At 38.0% G+C, this 14,050-nt stretch overlaps 1 protein-coding gene across 1 annotated transcript in view; it reads right to left on the bottom strand.

Annotated features, from left to right (window-relative positions):
* Positions 1-14,050, bottom strand: part of LOC146704339 (leucine-rich repeat-containing protein 4C-like) — a 150,074-nt gene that overhangs the window by 85,776 nt on the left and 50,248 nt on the right. The gene's annotated exons all lie outside the window — the stretch shown is intronic.

Below are 14,050 nucleotides of genomic sequence, written 5' to 3'. Positions count from 1 at the left end.
CTTCTTGCCCTTGGTCTTCCCCTTCCTTGTCGCCGTCGTTCTCCACCTCCACCTCCTTCACCACGTCCTCCTCCTCCACCACCTTCCTGTTGTCCTAGACCACCTCCTCCTCCTCCTCTTTCACCACGTCCTCTTCCTCCACCACGTCCTCCTCTTTCACCACGTCCTCCTCTTTCACCACGTCCTCCTCTTTCACCACGTCCTCTTCCTCCACCACGTCCTCCTCCTTCAACACATCCTCTTTCTCCACCACGTCCTCTTCCTTTGCATCTCTTTGGATCCATTGTTTCAAACCTGAATGAGCTGACTTTGGCCCTTTTATCTATCCATCGAAGGTTCTGATTGGTGTGTGATAAATTTTGACTCCTAGTGTTTCCACCTGGTTAATTGTGTGCTAATTGAGCTCAAGCTATGCTGACTTAAGTTAACATTATTGAATGCTAGTGCTTTCTAAATGACTACATGGTGTAAGCACTGAAAAATGTAGGGATTTGTGTGTAGAGTTTTGCAGTAACAGTTCACCAAATTTGACTCATGTGTCAAAGCAGGGAATAGTGTTTATAGTTCAGGGAAATGGGTGAGCTTTTTGAAAAATAGCGTTACGGTTTTGAAATTTTAGTTTAAAAGCCTGGTTATAGTGTTTAAGCAATCGAGAAAAACTGTAAGAGGGCGAGTCTGCTCTACTCGTCGCTGGATCGTTGAGTCATCAGCGTCAGTCGTCCTGTATTTTGTAAAGTCAGTTTATGAGCATGTCTGAACCAGGAGACTAATGGTTTTTTTTTTTTTCTGCCTGTGCATAGATTGCCTCTGGACTTGTTCTTCCCCTGTGCCTGGCGACTGAACGGGAGCAAGAGAGATAAAGGAGAGGAGATGTGCTAGGACTGAATGGAAACTTTCCCTTCCTGGACTCCTGCCTCTTTCACTCCTGGACCCTGGAACCCCGGCCCCTTTTTCCTTTGACACTATTATGTGTATATATGAATTCCACTGTAGGAAACACTGTAAATAAATGCACCTTTTGAAGACACTAGTGGTCTGCGCGTGAGTCCGATCTACGAAACCTGACAGTTACTGTACCACTGGAATATGTTTGTGCTTGTGTTTAGTTTTAAAGAGGATGAAGAAGAGCACTTGGTTGTGCATAAAAGCCAAATCTATCCATCTGTCCTTTTGTTATTTATGTTTCATTAAGTCACCATGATTTGCAGCAAAAAAAAAAATTGGGTTTCTGAGGTTGTCGATATTTGTTTAAACATAGAATGTGACCTTTATTCCACCTATTACTGCCTGGCAGCTAAATAGCATGTCATGCACTTTGACTGATGTGTCAAAAAGGGAAGATGACTGTCTGGTTGAATTACTATGTGTCGAATTCATCGTCTCTATTAGAACACGCCGTGGTTTCTTCCACTGACAAACACCTCCAATAGTAAAATGAGTAGACTATGGCTCAAGATGGGAGGTTGACTCTACTAAGTTCTGCTATGTTGTAGTATTATATTTGTAGGTGAAGAAGTTTTGTTTGTCCATAGGCTAAACACATTTTAAGATAGCAGAACATGGTGTGTTAACAATGAAGGCCTACAGTTAAAGTTTATGTTGCTTTAACTCTGTCCATCTCCTGGATTCATGTAGATTTAAATAGCAATCAGAAAGATTGCTATTGTTTATCTGTCACAACTTCACTTAGTAACAAAGAGCAGATTTATAAAGTAACAGTACTACAGTAAGTCCTAGAGTCACCACAGACATCGAAGTGGCTCTGTTGTGTCTTCTTCAGCAACCATAAACAGTTTTTGAAATAGCAAATCAGAAACAACGTTGGATACATTTTTAGCATAATGTAACACTATCACCCTGTTTAAAATATTAAGAGATAAGAGCAAAGAAATTATATTTCTTTTCACAAAAACATAAGTACATTATCATCATCATTTTTTTTTTGTTTATTTTGGGTTTTTTTCTTCAAAAAAATTTTCTTACATTATAAATATTTTAATATAAATACAATTAATATAAATATTAATAATACTGCACACTTAGGAATAAGTTACTACAAATGTAAAATGGGCAAACTGGACAATTGTGTTCAAATATTAAAAGTTTAGAATTTTCAGTTTGATATATAAAGAATTATTATTATTCCTGCGGACAACCTGAAATACTGTAACCTGTAAACAGCACAATAGTACTCAAGAAAAATGGTGGAAACTGTTGCCTGAAAATACTCTGAATACACAAACATTTAAAATCCATGAAATAAATAAAAATGACATAAAAATGAAATAAATGAGACAAAAATCCAAGAAAAACACATGACTAAAATTAGCAATTAAAAAAAAAAGTAGGTGTTAAAACATGCTTAAATGGCTCAGTAAAGCAATTCTGACCATTTGCATTGAAACGAGCCAGTTGGGGGTAAATCAGGCATCGATTAGGATGCCTTCCATGCATCTCGCAATAGAGCCATTCCATCAGAGCCAGACTGGCTTCAAAATACCTCTGGATTTCACATGAGTGGGAGGTGGATGTGGCATTAGGGTAAAGGATTTCAGGTTTTCTGTTCTATGTCACTTCAATACAAATCCCCTGTGTCAAAAATGGCTGGCTGAATAAACACATTTGAACTGTGTCCTATGTAACTAACTGCAATGTCTGCAGTTCTGAAGCTAGACTCCCTCTTTGTACTTCTATAATTTTCTCATTCTCCACTGACTAGTCATCATGCCAGAAGTCTGACCTTAAACCCAGAGAACATCAACACTGTCACTGACAAAGACCAAAAGAGAATTCATGTCTTGAAGAGATGGAGACTTGCAAGTAACAATGCTGTTATACACGGATACCACTGAATACAAAGGGCAGACTTTCAAGGAAAACTGTAGATTGTTTTGCATCCATCTTGCATCCACCTACTTTCTCTCAAGGAATTATACAGAAAATATTATCCTTCCCAAATAAAGGATAGAATAATAATATTAAAGTAATTATTGTGTGTTTTAGTAGCAGTTTGCATACATGATGCCAAACCACTAGTGATCTATGTTTGTTCCTCCTTCTTCTCCACAACCTCTTTGGTGGTGAAGTAATATAAATATGCCGCAGGAGCCACCACTGGGAAAGTGGCCTTGGAAAAAGCCCTTGTAGTATGACTCATTCCCTGTCCTACACAGCAATCACAAAAACACCCCCAAACCTCAGGCTCTTTAAGGTCAGATGATTAGAAGCTTTGTTGCCAACAGGTCAAAGTATAAACACCAGTTATGACAGCAGGAGGAAACACAGAACCACTTCTGCCCCCAACTATGAAGGTGAAAAGCAATGATGTAGTCCTTTTATTTATTTATTCGTTTTGCCTTTATCTATCTTATTAAAAGAAGAGCTCAGACATATAGACTTTAATATGACACTATTAGCTCATTAATTATTGCATACTTAAAATTAAGCAGAGTATATTATTTCAGTAGGTTCCCACCACACATTTGCGTTCACTCTGCTGATAGAATATACAGCCTGAGATGGTACCAACAATTATGGGAGTTGCACATGTTTTATTGTGTACATTCAGCACACATTATCGGCTTACAGTTGTGGTCAGATGTTTACATACACTCATCATGGGCATAAATGCCATGGTAATTTGGGGTTTTAAATGACCTCTTTGAACTGTTGGTTTTGCAGGATGAAATGATGGTACAGCACACTCCTTTAAAATCTTAAGAAAACAAGAATTGTGAGCACGAGTTTCCAACAAGCTTCTGACATAATTTTGCTTTGCTATATGACCAGTTTTCTGGGCAGAATTGGCAGAGCCAGTTAAAGTTGGCTGGTTTCCTGGCACAGACCTTTTAAGTGTAGTCTATAAATTTGCTTTGGGAAAGATTTTTCAGAAGCTTAATGCTAGCCTGCTTCATCAGGACCAAAATCAGTCTTGATGTGTATTTGTCCTTTTGAAACACCCAGTTGTAACCAATATGGTTGAACATTAAGCTAATGAGTGAGGTAACAATGAAGAATTTGGAGGTTGTTCTCTTCTTCATTAGTCCATCCAGTTTATGCAGTCCACCAGAACAACTTACAGCAAACAGCCCCAGAGCATGATGCTACCACCTTGCCTGACATTGGTAAAGTGTTCTTTAAAAGCCTCACATTTGCTCCTCCAAATATATCTCTTGCCACTGTGTAAACTTGCTCAATCTTTCTCATAACTAACCATAGTCAGCTTCCTCAGAGATTAATAAAGTAGTCTGATTTATAGAAGTTTTCTCCAGAAGGCATGTGAACTGTCCAAGTGGACAGCGGCAAATTTCATTCAAGTTTTGAAGGTGTGGTTTGTGAACCAGGGGCTTTATGCATGGTTCACACCCTCTCAATCCGGCATAAAAATCACTTCACTGTGATTCAAAGTTCCAGAATGAGACATTTCCAATTTGTCTAAATCTACAATTCTCCTTAAATCTTGAGTTCTGTGTATCATCCCTGTTCTTTGCATCCTTATTTTCAGTGGACACTAGCATGATGCCCTTTGCTTTGAACATTTGAATTGTGATGAGTAGCTACAGGCTGGCCTCTGAATCTCTTTACTCATTGTTTTAGAGAAAAATAATCTCAAAAAAGGGAATGCCTTTTATGACCTGCCACCATATTTTTGAGAAAGCTCACAGTAGCTCATAGTCTTGGAGGCGGCCGTGATCTCTCTGTCTTCTTCTAAGATAAACAATTATACTAGACAAGAATACAAAAAAACAAACATTTCAAACCCATACAGCAATCAATACAATGAACTCTACCATTTTTGCCTCAAAACTTGGGAGAATAGGACTAATAGAAAACTTAAATTGTTTATGTCCCAAATCACCAGTAGTAGTCTCTAAATAACACTGTGAAAGTTTCTATTATTATTTAATTGATTGCAGCATTCTGAAATAACCTTTCCATTCAATAAGATTATTGTAAAACATAATACAGTATCTATTACTATTACACACCGACCTATCTTGGCTCATAAGGGACATATATGAGAAAAGTTCTTACAAAAGTTGCCCCAAGTTTGTAAAGAATATCAAAACACCAAACTTCTACTTCTTCATACCTCCACTTATTGATCTTACTGATACTGTATCTTTTACTGATGTATGAATAATAATAAAAATAAAATCAAAAAATTATTTACTCTTTATAATAGTTTATGCTGTGGTCTAGTTTTTCTATTTTTATTTTCTGCTCTAATAACAATGCAATAGAATTTGAAGAAGTGATTACATAGTGTCACTTTCTTTTCAGCCTCGCTGTTGTCAATCTATCCTCAGAAAGTGATTTTACATTCTTTATATTTAAGGCACAGTTCTTTTTGACTGCAGGTTATGATACCTCATTTAATCCTGTAAAAAATACATGTTTTTGTGAGACTAAAGATTAAGCAAAGAAGCACGGTAAACGGAATCACTTTCTGCCTCAAAGTTGAAAGACGAAGAAGACGTCTAAATCAGATAGATGATGCAAGAGTGAGCCTTCAACAACATGTGGCTGAAGAACAATTTTGCCATTTTAGGAATGTCTGAAAATGTGTTTTGGTCTTCGATGATAAAAAACAGAAAATAACTCAATTTGAAATATCATCATGGGAAGCTGAGAAATGCTGCTTCCATGCTAATTGCATGATTTTGATGGCTCTGATCTATGCTTCTATGGTTTGTGTACTTTGTGTCCATGACTTAGACAGATCTCTACCCTCCACAGAAGACACAAGATAAAATACTCTGAGAAAGGTTCTTTTTAATGAGAAAGTTGTACCCTTGAGTAGTTTCATAAAGTGCCTTGTTTTTTTCCTGAATCAATCAGTACTTTCTGTGTCAGACAACTGGAGAAAACTGTGAAATTATAACACTGTATCAAATCTTTGCATCTTGTAGCTCAGGCAAAGCACAGTTGTGCAAAAAGTCCCAAATATATTCAATTTGTATTCCAACTGAGGAAAGATCTCAAATGTGGCATTGAAAATCCATTTAGTAAAGACCTCCTAAAGCAATGTATTTTAGCAATCTTTATCAATCCCAGGCAGATTATGCTATGAAAAAGGGATTAAAAACTAATAGATTTTAACGCAATGGCTTCACTGAAGGTAAAGGCACATAAGGACAAAGCTGCTCTGTTGTTTTCAGTCCTTTCTCTGTTCCCATATTCTGGCTTGAATCTCTGCCAAGTGAGATACCATTCCTCATTCGGGAAGGGAAATTAGAACCACTATAACTTTGCAGCTGTCCAGAGGTAGAGTCCCTTAGTAGCTCATCTCAGCTCTAATCTCATAGTCTAATTCTCTTCACACCTGTGACACTACCTGGTTTGCCTTACTTGCGTGACTATCCCTAAATTCCGAGACATCTAATCCAAAAACATAAGCCCAGTGTTGCTGAGTTGGGACAATAATATTTTGGGGAGGGTAGAGAAAGAGGCAGAAGGCTGTGGTAGTAAGCACTTTTGCTGACCACAGCCTTCTATGTAATTATTTATTTATTTCCTTGTTGAGTTATTGCTGGTTCACTCTAGCATTTTGACAGCCATCATATTTGGAGCATGACAAGTTTAATTTAAATAGATGTGGTACAGAAATTCAAAAAATAGCCCAATTTCACTGTCTGAACAGATGTAATTGGGTGGTGTCAGCACTGTATACAAATGTGTTAGTAATGCACTTTTTTCCTGTCAATCGGTAATGTATTAGATGATTTGTGAAAAAATGCAAGTGCAGGAGCTAAGATTTAACTAACTTAAAAGGTGATCAAACACTAAAGGTAAAGAATAAAACCCAAATGAACATGAGATAAAAGGTATCTAGCATGCTACAACAGTCTACTGAACCGTTGCTGTAGTAGTACCCTGCATTGATCAATCACTATGATTTTAGCTCACAAATGTTAAATTTTTGACAATTTTTTTTTAGCTAATAACATACCTAATGACATTTCACATTAGCTTTCCTGTTGTTTTGTTTTTTGTTTGTTTTTTTTGCTTTTTGCTTTGTTGAGCTTTCTCTATTTCACTTATTGATATGGATGATCATGCTTAAGAAGTGAAAACATTTTGCCTTTATTTTGTACAACTGGAAGAGCAAGTGCTGACTTGATTTGATTAGAGCCTTGATTTACCAGGGCTCTAGAGTGCGACCAATGTGGTCGCAAATGCGACCTAATCTCTCAATGGTGCGACTAAAAGAAAATCGTAGGTCGACCAACGGTTCGAGTAAAAAAAAAAAAAAAAAAAAAGTCTCAGCAGCTCTGAAAGTTTCTGTGTGGTCGACAACAGACACACATTATGCCCATATCGTGGTCTAAACCAATCAGCAATAGTCAAGGGCGGAACCTCTCAGATCCCCATGCCCAAGGTAAGATGTTCAGATATTGAAATGTTCAGTTTGAAGCTTTTGAGGCATTTTTTGATTTTGACTTTCTTTTTATTTTATATATCTTGAGATAGTTTAAGTTTAAATTTCAGCTCAGTGAAGCACTTTAAGCACAAGAACTTATTCAATACCATATTTTTCAGACTATAAGGTGCACTTAAAATCCCTTCATTTTCTCAAAAGTGTGCCTTATGTATGAATTCTGGTTGTGCTTACTGACCACGAACTGATTTTATGTGGTACATGGTGCGCAAAAAGCTGTCAAAATGTTTTAGTATGACTTTGGTAAGCACCACTTGATGGATTGTTGGAATATTATGGGTACCGTAGTCAGGAGCCTCGCAGAGTAATACGTACCGTGCTTCAACATAATATTACCGTATTGTGTGTTTATAAGGATCCCAAAATGGTACGGAAATGGAGGAAGCAAGAAGAATGAGTTGAGTAAAGTTAGACCTATCTGACTGTTTGGTTTTGCTTTATGCGCCTTATAATCAAGTGCACCTTATGGTCTGAAAAATAGGGTAGCTTATCTTTCTTGTAGAAATGTGCTCCAAATAAAGAACTTTGTGTTGACAAGATTGTTAGTTAATCATTTACAAATCAGTATTGTCTGTATGGACAGCAATTTTCTTTTAAAAAAAAGTGAACATGTAAAGCTGCGGTGTTAAGGGATGCGGTTGAAAAATTTGGGTGCACGTAAATTTTCCACTGATACACCTAAGAAGTTAGTCTAGAGCCCTGTTTACAGTTGTTTTATGTTGCCCTCTTCATTTAAACTTTTCCTCAATGTTTCCCAAGTTTCCTGCACATAAATTAGAGTAGTGCAAGTAAACAAATACAGTATAATATACACTATATACTGAAGGAAAAATGGATGAATACTGTTTCTATGTGGCCACTATTAAACATAAATGCAATTTAATCATCAAATGGTGCAAGTAATGTGTGCATGAATTAGTGCCGAGAAAGAAAAAAAAAAAACTGTAATTGACTGCTTGCAGTGGTAATTGTAGTATACTGGACTGGAGTATACTCCTGCTCAGTCAGAGGTTAATAAACATAATTATTCTGTTCATACATCTATGTACTGTTACTGTTACTCACCCTGAAATGTGTCAAATCTGAGATAATTGCCCCAAATCCCACTCTAAAATATAAATGGCCTGTATTTACATAGCGCTTATATATACAGTGGGGCAAAAAAGTATTTAGTCAGCCACCGATTGTGCAAGTTCCCCCACCTAAAATGATGACAGAGGTCAGTAATTTGCACCAGAGGTACACTTCAACTGTGAGAGACAGAATGTGAAAAAAAAAATCCATGAATCCACATGGTAGGATTTGTAAAGAATTTATTCATAAATCAGGGTGGAAAATAAGTATTTGGTCAATAACAGAAATACAACTCAATACTTTCTAACATAACCTTTGTTGGCAATAACAGAGGTCAAACGTTTACTATAGGTCTTTACCAGGTTTGCACACACAGTAGCTGGTATTTTGGCCCATTCCTCCATGCAGATCTTCTCGAGAGCAGTGATGTTTTGGGGCTGTCGCCGAGCAACACGGACTTTCAACTCCCGCCACAGATTTTCTATGGGGTTGAGGTCTGGAGACTGGCCAGGCCACTCCAGGACTTTCAAAGGCTTCTTACGGAGCCACTCCTTTGTTGGACGGGTGGTGTGTTGTGGATCATTGTCATGTTGGAAGACCCAGCCTCGTTTCATCTTCAAAGTTCTCACTGATGGAAGGAGGTTTTGGCTCAAAATCTCACGATACATGGCCCCATTCATTCTGTCCTTAACACGGATCAGTCGTCCTGTCCCCTTGGCAGAAAAACAGCCCCATAGCATGATGTTTCCACCCCCATGCTTCACAGTAGGTATGGTGTTCTTGGGATGCAACTCAGTATTCTTCTTCCTCCAAACACGACGAGTTGAGTTTATACCAAAAAGTTCTACTTTGGTTTCATCTGACCACATGACATTCTCCCAATCCTCTGCTGTATCATCCATGTGCTCTCTGGCAAACTTCAGACGGGCCTGGACATGCACTGGCTTCAGCAGCGGAACACGTCTGGCACTGCGGGATTTGATTCCCTGCCGTTGTAGTGTGTTACTGATGGTGACCTTTGTTACTTTGGTCCCAGCTCTCTGCAGGTCATTCACCAGGTCCCCCCGTGTGGTTCTGGGATCTTTGCTCACCGTTCTCATGATCATTTTGACCCCACGGGATGAGATCTTGCGTGGAGCCCCAGATCGAGGGAGATTATCAGTGGTCTTGTATGTCTTCCATTTTCTAATGATTGCTCCCACAGTTGATTTTTTCACACCAAGCTGCTTGCCTATTGTAGATTCACTCTTCCCAGTCTGGTGCAGGTCTACAATACTTTTCCTGGTGTCCTTCGAAAGCTCTTTGGTCTTGGCCATGGCGGAGTTTGGAGTCTGACTGTTTGAGGCTGTGGACAGGTGTCTTTTATACAGATGATGAGTTCAAACAGGTGCCATTCATACAGGTAACGAGTGGGGGACAGAAAAGCTTCTTACAGAAGACGTTACAGGTCTGTGAGAGCCAGAGATTTTCCTTGTTTGAGGTGACCAAATACTTATTTTCCACCCTGATTTACGAATAAATTCTTTACAAATCCTACCATGTGAATTCATGGATTTTTTTTCACATTCTGTCTCTCACAGTTGAAGTGTACCTCTGGTGCAAATTACTGACCTCTGTCATCATTTTAGGTGGGGGAACTTGCACAATCGGTGGCTGACTAAATACTTTTTTGCCCCACTGTATAGCCTGGTGCAACCATTAATACAAAAATGTTCCAACAACAAACTTAAAAATGTTGTTTATTTTCTTTATCCCTTTTTTCAGGTGAAGCTATAAACTGTGATTGAAAATGGTAATCATCAGCTGCTGTGAGGTTAGCTGGCGTTAGCTGAGGTTAGTTCATAGACTGCAGACTGTTGGACTTGATGGATAGCATTAACAACCTGCTAGCTGCAAATAATCATGTGCAGTTCTGAAAGCAGTCAATGAACTAACCTCAGCTAACACCAGTGGCAAGTGGTCTTCAGTAACAGTAATAAATCACACAGAAATTGTACATTCAAGTAGTTGTAAAAAGCATGACAATATATTAAATAATATATTAAGTATTCAGAATACGTTACTCACATTGAGTAACTTAATGGAATGAAAACTACATTTTGGGGCATGTATTCTGTAATCTGTAGTGAAATACATTTTAAAAGTAACCTTCCCAACACTGAATGTGTTTATATTACCTTAACCACAGGTCTGTAGATATCCACCTAGCACATCATTATATACCAGCTAGCCCAAATTGAAGAACCTTACAAACATTTCTGCTGTTTAGCTTTCTGTTTTTATTCATGTCCAAAGTAATACCAGAACCATTTTTTTTTAAATTCCTCACTCATTCCTTAGAGCATGGCATAAACCTAGCAAGCTAACTTCATGCTAACCTCTTAAATCAACTTTTTCTATTGATGTCAATAAACTTTATTTTAACACCTAGGAGAGTTGCCACATTAATCATTTTATTGAAGATGAAATGATTTGGACCATTTGTAACATTTGTAACACGCTGTCAGCAACAGCACTATCATGTAAAAGTAGGGACACAGCATAACTCAAATGTAATGACAAAAGTAACATAGATTGTTTTCCCTCTAAATTTTAATAATAAAACTATGAAATGGCTGATTAACCCTTTAGTTTAATAATAACTTAAATAACAGTATACGTTTTCAGAATCATACACCATATTGTCATACTGAAAAATGTTTTCTACCTGTCATGTAGTATCTTGCCTCAAGCTTTTCAACCAGCTGCTTTAAGCCCTGCTTTTCCACCATGTAACCATATTGGTAATTTCCATCCACCGTCTGCTGTCCCTGTCATATGTAGTGCAGTTAGTGAGTGCTCCAGTAATGCTCAATTGTTTAAATTTGGTTTGCACATCACTAGTTGCTAGCATCTCCTCCTTCATAGCCTGCTTGTACTCGAATGTTGTGTTTTTGCCTCAAGTAGTGAAACAAGCTTGTTGTTTCCTACTTTGGCAGGAACAGTTTTTGTTCATATTTTACAAAATATTATACTTTTTGAAGGGGGGGTTGAACTGCCTTGCTTCTTAGGTACTAAATCATCAGACTGACACATGACAGCTCTCTCAGACTGGGACTGTCTCATTGTTGCACGCATGCATGGCGTAGACTTTTTTATTGACTTTTCTGGGGGGACTTCAACACCACCAAAAAATGTTGGGGTTTTTTTGTTGAATTTATTAGACAAACTTGAGAGTGTACTTTAAACTTAATAACTGTTATTTTCTACATGAAATAAAATGAGTTGCATCATAAAAATAGATTCTACTTGAAAATATGCTATCTCAAAAAAATAGAGTGCGCATTATAAGGTGGCAGTGTGTAAGGCTAAAACTGACGAAGTGACTGAAAGTGACCACTACTGAAATAATCCACCCAAGTTTGATCAGTGACTATTACCTTTACAATTAGTATATCAGAGTGTTACGGCTGTGGCCATAAGGACTCTGTGTGGGCTGCTTTGTTTCTGTGTCTCTCTAATGTGCTTAAAACTCTTTGCAGGTTCCTCCCCTAATGAAGAGTAGTGAGCTGCTGATTGGACCATGGAACACGTGACTGCGTTCAAAAAGCCCCTCTGACAGCTGCCGCCAGAGGGAGAGAGAGAGAAAAGCGAGTGAGCAGTTTGACAGCAGACGAGGACCTGGCCCTGGTTTCCAACCTATACTTTTCTGTGTATCTGTGTGAGCCGCCACTGGTCTATTAACGTAGTGCTTAGGCACGCATAGGCTGAAGCGGAAGGGGTGACCCTAACCCTAACCCTTTTTCTTTTGAACAGTTTTATCCTGTTTTCGGAGCCAGGGAGCGAGGGATATTATTGTCATTTGTTTGTTTTGTTTCTTTCTTAGGGTTTAGTTAGTTTCCTCTGGCGGGACTTAGTTGGTTTTGTTTATTATTTTGGCCTGGGTTCACCCTGGAGCTATGCTTCCTGAACTTCAATAAAATCACCTTTGTTTTACTCATAACTGGTTTCAGATGTTTGGCTTGGGAACCCGGGCGGGTACTTGTCTCTCTCTCCTCCAACCTTATGTGTGTCTCTACACGCCTAGACTAGGGGCGTAACACAGAGATTCTTATTTTCATTTTTTGAAAAATTTTGAGAAAAAAGTTGTGCCCACTTTTTTTTCCAGTGGCCCTCATCCTCTTTCATACATATGTGTAAAAATAATAAAATAAGTAATTTAGTATGTAATGCTTCAAGGTGATGCTTTAACATTTAAAAATGTTGTAAAAAAATCATAAAATATCCCCGTTTTAGTATAGCCCTTGCCCTTTGTGCTCGTTGAATGTTCTTGTCTCATTTGTTTGTAAACCTGACCTCTGAATTCTGGATCTTGTCCATTTACAAAGTTTTCAGATGAGAACCAAATTGCCTTTTGTGGCACAGTGAGGGAGATTACTTGGTAGAGCCCAAAAACTTGTCCAGTCTAAAGTACCCACTTTGAACGTCACATTGACGTCCAAAGTGGGTAATGGTTGGACATCCAAATTGTGGAACTAGTTTGGTTATGCTATGTCTGGTATGGTTTCTTGATGACAAATCCGAGTTGCATGAGGTACCTTTTCGTTACTAGTACTATGAGGTTCATATTTGTGCCTGTGAGAGCCATCAAATACCATCAAATACCCTCAGGATGAACTGCAGTCACTTTAATTGATGCTATTTTTTAATCACAAAAATAAACAAATTAAAAAAGGTTAATCTAACAGAATACATGAGACTTTCTCAGTACCAGAAAACAACATGTTATTAATGTTATATATCTATGTTATACATGTTTGTTAGTGTTAATTTAATGTTTTATGTGTTTTTAACATTCTTACACTACATTGAAAACAAAGGAGAAAAAAAATCGATATGCCCAATAGAGGAAGATGGAGACAAATAACAGGTTAGTGTTCCCTTTGTCTGCTGCTGTTTCAGTGCACATTGTACTCACACGAGGTTCTATACACATTAATGAGATTGTGTTTGTTGTGGAAAGCGTTCTACATTGATTGATGCTGCTGGGGACTTAGTGGCGCTTGAAAAACGATAGCATATTCTCCCACTAGAATTTCTATTGTAGGTCTTATTTAAAAAAGGAATTGAAGGAAAAGATACAAGTGGTTTTAAAGTGAAGATTAATTCAAGCTCATTATTATTACTCTATTGCTTGATTTTATTTTCTAATGGTGATGAAGGATTGTTTAAGAAAAAAAATGAAGTTAATGTAATTTGACTGAAAATTATTTTGGTAAATGTCAGCAAACAAAACAAAAAGCACCACGGCTACCAGGAGATCACTGCCGAGAGGTATTGTGTTATCACATGCCTATCAACTCTTTTTGGTGGTGGAAAGAAAGAACAATTGTCTATGTCAGACTCATAGATTTGTCAGTCTAAGCAGAAATGCTGTGCCATCTCTCTACCAAGTCACCACCTCCACCTTATCCTGGGTGATGCCGAGGCATTCCCAAACCAGTCACAAGTCTCTTATGTGTTCTGTGTCTTTCAGATATGACCTAAACATACCTG

This window comes from Copadichromis virginalis, linkage group LG7 (assembly GCF_057382275.1).
Source record: "Copadichromis virginalis isolate Kocher_CV1m ecotype Utaka linkage group LG7, C_Virginalis_male_GT1.1, whole genome shotgun sequence".
Taxonomy (NCBI): domain Eukaryota; kingdom Metazoa; phylum Chordata; class Actinopteri; order Cichliformes; family Cichlidae; genus Copadichromis; species Copadichromis virginalis.
Note: the sequence above shows the minus strand (reverse complement) of the source record. Positions and strands in the feature narration are given on the sequence as shown.